We start from the raw sequence: 10,784 nt of genomic DNA on the forward strand, positions 1-10,784 counted from the left end.
TATAGGGGTTTTCGGGGGCGATAAATCAATCTAGCCAGGAATCATTTTTAGAAAATATAATTTTATTCGAGTTTTATCGAACACCGAGCACAGCTCGGTCAAAAAGCTAGTATTATAATATATTATCACACATCTTCGCATCAACAATTAGTTATTAAGTGCGATGCAGGTGCCCAACAGCGACATCTCTTGTTGACTAGAGTGCATTATCAACTATATGAAACTATTCGTTCATGCTATACTGCGATGTAGGCGCCCAATAGCGACATCTCTTGTTGACTAGAGTGCATTATCATTTATCACCTATATGAAACTATTTGTTCATGCTATACTGCGATGTAGGCGCCCAACAGCGATATCTCTTGTTGACTAGAGTGCATTATCGGCTATATGAAACTATTCGTGCAAGCTATCAGCGATGTAGACGACCAGCAGCGGCATCTATTATTATCAAAAGGAAAAAATAGCAAAAAAAAAAACACGTTTGTTGTAGTATAGAGAGGCCACCGAAATATTAAATTTATTTTGTTTTTAGTATTTGTGGCTATAGCGGCAACAGAAATACATAATCGATGAAAATTTCAACTCTCTAGCTTCTACCGTTCTTGAGATACATCCAAGAGAAAGATAGACCAGACGGACAGACGGACAGCGAACAGACATCGAAGTAGTAGTAGTGGTAATAGTAATAGGGTACCGTTTTTACCCTTTGGGTACGGAAATCTAAAATTAATAAGGTGAATGTTTTTAATATTATAAAGATAGTCGGTAAGTCACTACGGGCGGCCGTCGCTAGATGCCACTATCTGTTTCATGAACGCTCTATCGACTTCTATTTCTGGTAGCTATAAGTAGCGAGGCGGTTGTTCAACCGCTACCAGTCGATTAAGACAAATAGTTACTGCGCATGCTGGATGCTGATAAAAGTATAAGAAAATAATAATAATAATGATTAAATCATAATAATCCTGCTCCTGTTCAGTGTAGGGATGTGACTTTGCAGATAAAAAAATCGATTTTTAAATAATCGATTTTTTTAAGTTTAAAAAAATCGATTAATAAAAAATCGATTTTTCTTGAGAAAATAATCGATTTTTTGCAAAATTTTTAAATAGTTTTAAAATAAACGTACTTATATGGCGTTTATTTTACGTTTTTTATGTTTTTCTCGTTAATGTGTACTATATTAGGGAACTGCAATAAACTAAACCCTTATTTATCAATTATTATTTTTATTTTATAATCACTCTTACTCTTACTCTCAATTAAACTTAATTAAAGCTAACCAGTCTTTTCTTCAGTAATTAATAGGTAATCATTTTCTAAGAAATACTGGCATAAGTAGACATACATAGCTACAGTGCGTAACAAAAAATATAAGTGATAATACTTTTGGGTGTGTACGTGTTCCTTGTAGAGAGTTCACTGTGAAAGTAGCAGCGCTGAAAGATGATTTTTTTTGTATGGGCAAGGGCCCGAGAGCCACGAGTTTTCCCATACAAAAGTGAAAAAAACATTCGTCTTTCAGCGCTGCTACTTCCACAGTGAACTCTCTACAAGGAACACGTACACACCCTAAAGTATTATCACTTATTTTTGTTACACACTTCAAAACATAAATAACATTATTACTTATCAGCCCATCTTCAACATAGACCGCCTGAATCGGCTGCACTATAACATCAACAAAACAAAATAGGTACCTTCTTACTTAAATTGGTAATAAAATATTAATATCTTCTTAACTTATATTAATTTAATCAAATAAAAAAGTTGGTATTTTAATTACCTTTTGATTTAATAAAAGTTAAATTAAGGTTTATTGTTAAAGTTAATTTGAGGTTTACCATTTATGACGTATAAAAAAAACTACTTGCTAGATCTCGTTCAAACCAATTTTCGTTGGTAGTTTTTATAGTAATTTACATCATATATATTTTTTAAAATTATCATGCCCCTACTTTAGAAGTTAGAGGGGGGGCACACATTTTACCACTTTGGAAGAGTCTCTCTCGCAAACTATTCAGGTTAGAAGTCGCTGTGACATACGGACGGAAAGACAGACAGACAGACAGACAGACATGATGAATCTATATGGGTTCCGTTTTTGTCATTTGGCTACGGAACCCTAAAAAAGAAACATTATATTACCAAGTACCAACTATTTGGCCTCTACAGATTTCTATTTTTTTATTTATTTAGTTGAATAATTTGATTTTGATTGAATTTTATTTTTTTGTTATTGTTATGGCCGCGGCACACCAGAATGGCAGCGGCACGGCGAGCACTTTAAGTTTCAAATTATTAATCATGTATCAAGTTTTAGTTTTACATTATTTTTCCCAGTTTACGCCATCTAGTTATTAAAATAAAAAAACTGGTTGACAATCAAATTGAAAAAATAAGAAAATTTCTCATCGACGAAGTCCATCTAGATTCTACTGAATTGAAAATTAATATAAAATGAATCAACTAAATTGTTTCAAAAGCACAGAAGGAACGCCATCATAGATGCACAAATGGCGTTAATGTAATATTTTGGAGCTATGATAGTATGAACTTTCTACTTTGGCAGTTCGCGTTCGGGGCTCCGAGCCTCCGACTCCGAGCCAGAAGTTCAAACTCCAAACGTAATGTCGGATTTTGCATGACTATAAAATAATCGATTATTAATCGATTATTTTTAACACAAAAATCGCGTATGAAAATCGATTTTTATTAAAGAAAAAATCGATTTTTAATCGATTTTTTTCATAATCGATTATTTTTTCACATCCCTAGTTCAGTGTTGCCAACTTAGCATATTTGATGCTAAATTTGGCATATTTTTCCGTTGTTTAGCATATTTATTTGTTGTTTAGCATATAGCATATTTTTTAGCATATTATTATTTTATAAAAATTGAACCATGAAACCAACGATCCGACTTCATTACTAAAGCGCGTGTTCTAAAACAGAGTAATAAAATTGCTCTGACAAGAGTATTTATTACTCATTATTATCACTACCACATTCTAATGCCTTAATTTGAAGAATCATGATATGAATCATACTATGATTCATTTTTCTAAAATCGCAAAATGCAACTCTGCTTGCAATTCATTTCTGTATTTTTGTACTGATTTAACATTTGTCAGTTTGACAGTTTTGACAATTCATTTAGTGAATTGATTGAGAGGAATTGCTAAATGTGACCATTTTAGCCCCGCTGAACGCGCGCTAAAGAGGACAGGGAAATGCTGTCATTCTTACTCAGTTCATAGGTACCAAGGAGAGTTATAGTTTGGACAATTAATCTTCTATGTCTACATGTAAAGTCTCAGCTGCTATCGATGAAGACAAAGATATTAATATTTTGTTCGAGAACGTTATTGATTAAAACATAAAATAAATTGAGATTTCGTTGATTATTAAAGATTTAAAACAAACCTACCAACACCCAAGCGGTCTAATTCGACCGCGATAACAATAGAATAACAATAGATTTCCAAGAATCCGCGATCGAGGGATAAAATAACGTTTTATTTGACTTTGAAAAATGTTAGCATAATTTTTTAGCATAATTTTATATTAATTGGCATAATTTTGGCAAAATTTTAATAGCAGTTTAGAAAATTTTGTATTAGTCGTGTTGGCAACACTACTCCTGTTATATTATATCAAAAATTAAACCTGCATAATATTAGTCATCTCGTTAATTTGAAGGGTCAGTTAAATGTAATTGTTGTGTAATTTCAAATAGTATTTTTAATTTTACAGATTAGCTGCATATTAATAGTTTTCTCGTTATTTTGAAAGTTTAGTTTAATGTAATTGTTGTTTAATTTCAAAATTAATAGTTTAAAGAGTTAACGTTTTGTTTAGTAATTTTATTATAACATGGTTTCTGAAATTGTTGTACTGGAAGTAGATGGCGGACTTCGACGTCATCGGGTGGTACACATGCCGGGAGATGATTCATGCCTCTTCCATTCCTTGACGTATTTCATGTACGAAAAAATTGACTCTGACGTAGCGCTGCAAGTGAGGAGTGAGAGGAACTGCAACTTTATACTTGTGCTGAGGACGGGGAGATCTATCTCGATTCCGATACTTATTCACGGGATATGTTGAACACAAATACTTACGATGCAACCTCCGAACTCATGGCTGCTGCAGCTATTTATGCCTTTACTTTTGAGGTTTACCAAAACAATGTTCTAAGAGGAACCTTTTCGCACATTGGCGGTCCAGTGAATTGGACAAGAACAAAAAGAAAAAAAAATGAACTAAAAGAAAAAAATATCACCAACTTACAAAAAGAAATGAAATCCCATCAAAAACATTTTCATGTAAAAATTTTGCCAAGATGAGAACATATAGTTCGAGGTGTCAAAAAGTAGTGAGATCTCATGTAGAGCCAAGTTTTTAACCTTTCATACTCAGCCCTAAATCTAAAAACCTTAATTTTACACTAAAGTCGCGGCAAAATACTTCATAATATTATAATGTGTCAGCTGCACGAGGAGCATTTAAAATCTCTACACATAAGTTAAAATGGGTGGCTTGGCCATTTTGTTATTCGTCATTCTATGGGCTTTGAATTAAACATATTACTTTTCTGTTGTACTTAATAACTTTTATATTTACTGTAACAAAATGGCCAGGCCACCCATTTTAACTTATGTGTAGAGATTTTAGGTGCTCCTCGTGCAGCTGACACATTATAATATTATGAAGTATTTTGCCGCGACTGAAGTGTAAAATTAAGGTTTTTAGATTTAGGGCTGAGTATGTAAGGTTAAAAACTTGGCTCTACATGAGATCTCACTACTTTTTGACACCACGAACTATATGTTCTCATCTTGGCAACATTTTTACATGAAAATGTTTTTGATGGGATATTATTTTACTCTAAAGTTGTCAAATGGTAATTTATTTCCATTTAGAGCGGCCAAAGTTGGACGGCTTAAGTCACCCGTATAAACCCCGCTTTTAGCAATAGAGCGAAAAGTTATAAAACGCTCCCCGAAAATGTAAGCGAATGTGAATTAAATTAAGAAATTTAAAAAAACCCCCGCCAAAACAACTTTAAAAAGTAATGAAATAATATTTACTGCCTTTAAGTTCAAATAATTCCTAACTTGTGTAAAGTAATATTTTAGTCCATAATTGTTGTCACGGTGTGTCGGGGGACCGCCAAGTAAACTACAACCTACAACCGCCAAGTCGCTGGTTACCTATCTCGATTCAGATCGCTGTTTTTTTTTTAAATGAAATGAGGGGGCAAACGAGCAAACGGGTCACCTGATGGAAAGCAACTTCCGTCGCCCATGGACACTCGCAGCATCAGAAGAGCTGCAGGTGCGTTGCCGGCCTTTTAAGGGGTAAGAGGGGAGGGTAGGGAAGGGAATAGGGGAGGGTACGGAAGGGAATAGGGGAGGGTACGGAAGGAAATAGGGGAGGGTAGGGAAAGGAAAAGGGGTAGGGGGTTGGGCCTCCGGTAAACTCACTCACTCGGCGAAACACAGCGGAAGCGCTGTTTCACGCCGGTTTTCTGTGAGGACGTGGTATTTCTCCGGTCGAGCCGGCCCATTCGTGCCAAAGCATGGCTCTCCCACGTCAATTGATCCTTAAACTTGTGAAATCATGTGAAATCAAACATCTACATTAGCGGTCCCCCGACACACCTTGACAACAATTATGGACTAAAATATTACTTTACACAAGTTAGGAATTATTTGAACTTAAAGGCAGTAAATATTATTTCATTACTTTTTAAAGTTGTTTCGGCGGGGGTTTTTTTAAATATCTTAATTTAATTTTATTTCATACTTTTTAAACTTGTGTTGGTTATAGTGCAGAATAATTCCTATCAACAGAATCATACTCATGATTACCATCTATCAATCAATGTCCTTTTCGATGAGGCCGTTAATATGAGCCCACATGAAACCTCCACTTTGGGTTCATACGAAGCTCGGTTCCTATAGAATCCAGGTGATGCTGCAGCAGCAGCATGTAAATATTTACTGTTTATACTTTATCTACTTCTTACTGGTTGTCGCAATTAAAATGAGCCCAAACACGAAACCTTTGCTCTAAGTTGGCGAGGAAGTGGATATCCTATTGATTACCAGGTGATGCTGCAGCACCAGGTCAACTTTCCATTATTATGTGTATACGTATATTGTATATTCACAAATGTCACGAACTAGAATGAAATATAAAACCCATCAAACGACTACAAGTTGCTAACGGCCTTTCATGAACCAGATAAACCCTGATTGTCCAGTACTGAGCAGGCTGATGATGATGAATTATAGCTAAGAACACTCTCGATCATGTCAGCTTTCAAACAAAAAAAACTAGATCAAAATCGGTCCACCCGTTTGGATGCTACGATGCCACGGACAGATACACACACAGACAAACAGACAGACAGACAGACAGACAAGTCAAACTTATAACACCCCTCTTTTTTGTCGGGGGTTAAAAAGGCCAGTACATTGGAAAGCCCGTTGAGCAAATTCCGCATTCGGCAAATTTCAACTGAATACATTTTCAGATATTAAATACAGAGGCGTTGTCGGCTCCAAAACTATAGGAAGTCAAGCAAACAGCGAGCCTGAAAACCAGAATATTTTTACAAGAATCTGACCGTTCAAATAAAATGTAAGAGCAGTTTTCACGGGGATAAAACTCGAACGTGAAAATTTTCCTCGGAAGTCGGAGCGAACACGATATTATAAAAAAATCTAGTAGTTCAAATCAAGAGGCATTGAAACGAGAGAATTATATCTAGAACATAATATTTTATAGTCTCACTCACTAAATGAACGTTTTCATATTTATGCAGATTTTGGTCCTTATTAGGAACACAATATTATGTCATAAGAAAAATGTAACATTAAAATTGGGACGGAGCCTTATTTTTCACCGTTATATTCGAGGGTTAAAGGAATTCACAACATTACCTAACCCAAATAAGTTAATATAAAACATTCGTGAATGAGGGCAGAATATAATTTCTTTTGCGTGCTCCAAATGTATTTAATTTCTGTATGTATAGAGCGTAGTGGGTTATTTATTATATTGTTACAATTTATTAACGTAAATCTTCGATAAATAAGGTTCTAAAATCTAGAGGCTAGATCTAAAATAATTATTAATCAACAATATTTTAAAATTAAAAAAGTGCTCTAGGTACGAGGGCGGGATGAGAAGTAACTAGCCTCTGCTATTTAAAAAGTTAAAATTAAAAAAATATGTCTGTCATTTTTATATTTGTGTTTTTGGCCACCTGTGTTTTTTATTGATTTTTTATTATTTGAAAATAAATTTCGTCAACTGTTTTGAATATGGATAAAATTGAACAAAGAGCGGTGATAAAGTTTCCTCATATGAAGGGGATATAGGGGAGAGATATCTATGATGAATTAAAACATATTTTGGGTGAATCTGCTCCTTCTTATGCCACAGTAAAAAATTGGGTAGCTAGGAATTTAAACGCGGTCGTATATGAGTCAAAGATGAAACCGCCCTGGACGTCCAAAAAGCGTCACAACTCCGGAAATGGTCGTAAAAGTACAAGTTATGGTTTTAGCAGACCGACGATTGAAGTTATCTGAAATAGCTGACACTATAGGTATCTCAAAAGGACGGATACAACATATCCCAAGTAAGGAATTAAATATGAAAAATTTACCGGCCAGTTACGTGCCGCAATTGCTTACGCACGATCAAAAAAAAATAAAAGAAAATCTATGAATTAAAGTATGATTTGCTGCCCCACCAGCGTTGCGATTTTTTTTGTGCCAAGTCGGGACATTGGAACTTTTTGCGTGAAAAAGCGGGATTTTTCGGTCAAAAGCGGGACAAAGTAAAAAAGGTATAAAATCAAAACTTTTTTTTAAATTTTTATCTCTTTATTTGCGTTAAAATAACGTTTACGTGACAATAGATACGAAAAGTAGCCAAAGAAAATCCACCCCTCTACCTCCCACACTCTTATCTTCATTACGCACCTTTCTTTCTCAGCACGCTGCGCGTACGTTCGGGCTTTCCCCGAAAAGCGGGACTGAGCCTGTCCCGCGCGGGACATTTAATTTTGACAAAAAAATCGGGACGTCCCGCCAAAATCGGGACGTCTGGCAACGCTGTGCCCCACCCACCTTATTTGCCTGGTCTAGTGCCATCAGACTTCTATTTATTCTCTAAGCTCAAAAATTTTTAGGCGGACAGAAATTTGCCACAAATGATGAAGTTATAGCCGCGGTAGAGGAGTATTTTGTTGATTTTGAAGGCCTCGAAAAAATCATTTTATAGAAGGCATTACTGCTTTAGAATTAAGATTTGAGTTAGTGCATAGAAGTTCACAGAGACTATATCGAATAATAAAATTCATTTTATCACGGAAATTTAAGTATAGAAGTATTAGGCTAGTTACTTATCATCCCGCCCTCGTACCTACTACCTACATTTGAACCTTCTACTTTGTTCGTTAGAAACAAAACAAAGGATGTATAATGTTCTCGGATCTGGAAAGGAATTATTGTAATAAACAAAATGTTTGTACGTTAATGTTGAAGATATTTGATTTACAATATGTTGCTCTTTAAATGAGGTGAGGCAATTTTATTTTTGACGAATATTAATTCTTCAAGCCCCATAAGAGCACCGGTGAACGCGACAACAATAGAATACAAAAGCATTTGCTGCAATCTGCTATCGAAGTATAAAAATAAAAAAAAATATGGACCTCCTCAGTAGAATGCGACAAACATTAACACCCTTTTACATGATTTCGGTGCTGTCTTTTTATGAATAAACTACAGGATGGTTCTCAAAAACCAACCAACATAAGATGTATTCTGATTGGTTGATACTATTGAAACGAACGAACTAACTGTACCTAAATCAAGCCGGATATGTCCACAGGATCTTGTGCGTCGCCGTAACTAAATAACGTCAATATATCAAAGACCTCACCACCAGATAAGCCACTTCCCGTACAAGGCTTTGTCACAAGTTAAATACACGGGTTCAATTCAATCCGCAACGCGACGCGTAGATAGATGCATTTCTAAATTTGTATTGAATTGACAGACTTCAAGTCTGTCAAATCCATACAAATATTTTAAGGGCCCCGAAGACGAAGAATTTTTATACGTGGGAGAGCCATGCTTCGGCACGAATGGGCCGGCTCGACCGGAGAAATACCACGTTCTCACAGAAAACCGGCGTGAAACAGCGCTTGCGCTGTATTTCGCCGAGTGAGAGAGTTTACCGGAGGCCCAATCCCCTACCCTATTCCCTTCCCTACCCTTCCCATCCTTATCTTCCCCTATTACCCTGTTCCCTCTTAAAAGGCCGGCAACGCAATTGCAGCTCTTCTGATGCTGCGAGTGTATATGGGCGACGGAAGTTGCTTTCCATCAGAGGACCCGTTAGCTCGTTTGCCCCCTTATTTCATTAAAAAAAAAAAAAAAAAGACGATCAAACGGTTTGACTCAAACACGTAAATTTTGGTTTGACTCAAACCGATTTGATCGTTTACAAACTACGAATAATAAAAGCTAAGGAAAAGTAACTCCGTCAAAAAACATGCTCCACAATACTTGTCAAAAAAGTGTACCATATGTACACATTTCAATACATTTGCAATATTTAGGTGACCTTGAGCGGTACTAGGCTGACGTTACATGACAGATCAAAAGGAACCAAATTTAAAACGGTAATAGTATGAGAGTTACGATTCCTTAGTTTTTATTATTCGTAGTTTACAAAGCTAGTTTGAACGGTTTGTCAAACATTTACGTGTTGGAAGCTTGTTTGATGAAATTTCATATTTTCGTTGTGTTTGACGCGCCGTTTGATCGTGTTCCGACGCGTTTGAAGGTTTGATCAATCCCGGCTTAGTTTAGTGCTGGATTATGAAGAAGAAAAAAAGAATTCTGTAGATGTTCGTGGGCAAAACGATATTATGTTAGTCCATAGTCCATACCATTCTTTGGACCAGTCTTTTTTTTAATGAAATAAGGGGGCAAACGAGCAAACGGGTCACCTGATGGAAAGCAACTTCCGTCGCCCATGGACACTCGCAGCATCAGAAGAGCTGCAGGTGCGTTGCAGGCCTTTTAAGAGGGAATAGGGTAATAGGGGAGGGTAGGGATGGGAAGGGAATAGGGGAGACTAGGGAAGGGAATAGGTTAGGGGATTGGGCCTCCGGTATTGAGTATACCGGAGGCCCAATCCCCTAACCTATTCATCGTAACCACTCACTCGGCGAAACACAGCGCAAGCGCTGTTTCACGCCGGTTTTCTGTGAGAACGTGGTATTTCTTCGGTCGAGCCGGCCCATTCGTGCAGAAGCATGACTCTCCCACGTAATCTTTTTTTATCTTCTGACAGAGGACATTAACGTTATAAACATAAGATAAGAAAATCGCGATTCTCGTTCTAGAATCTAGAGCATCTTCTGCATCACAAGACGTGTACTCGACAGCGCGTATTGAATGAAACTGCGCAGTGTCGTTGGACAAACCGTTCAAACCGACATCAAACGGTTGCATCAAACACGTAAGGTTTGAATCAAACCGCTTGATCGTCTCCGGGGCTCTTTAGAAATGTACCTACTGAACTTAATTCAGACACTACACGTTGAATTTACAGACCTGTCACTAGCGCGGTCGCCGGTCGGCGTTAGGCTGCTTGTGTTAATTTTGAATAGCTTATTTAAAAACACCTCTGCCTTGTGAACTGACCGATACAATTTAAATACAAGTTATGAGAAAAGAAACCCG

General features: G+C 36.6%; 1 protein-coding gene across 2 annotated transcripts in view; it reads right to left on the minus strand.

Moving 5' to 3' along the window:
• The window catches only part of LOC121738850 (tyrosine-protein kinase Abl), a 107,569-nt gene that overhangs the window by 22,310 nt on the left and 74,475 nt on the right, over positions 1-10,784 (minus strand). The gene's annotated exons all lie outside the window — the stretch shown is intronic.

The sequence above is a fragment of the Aricia agestis genome, chromosome Z (genome assembly GCF_905147365.1).
Source record: "Aricia agestis chromosome Z, ilAriAges1.1, whole genome shotgun sequence".
In the NCBI taxonomy this organism is placed as follows: domain Eukaryota; kingdom Metazoa; phylum Arthropoda; class Insecta; order Lepidoptera; family Lycaenidae; genus Aricia; species Aricia agestis.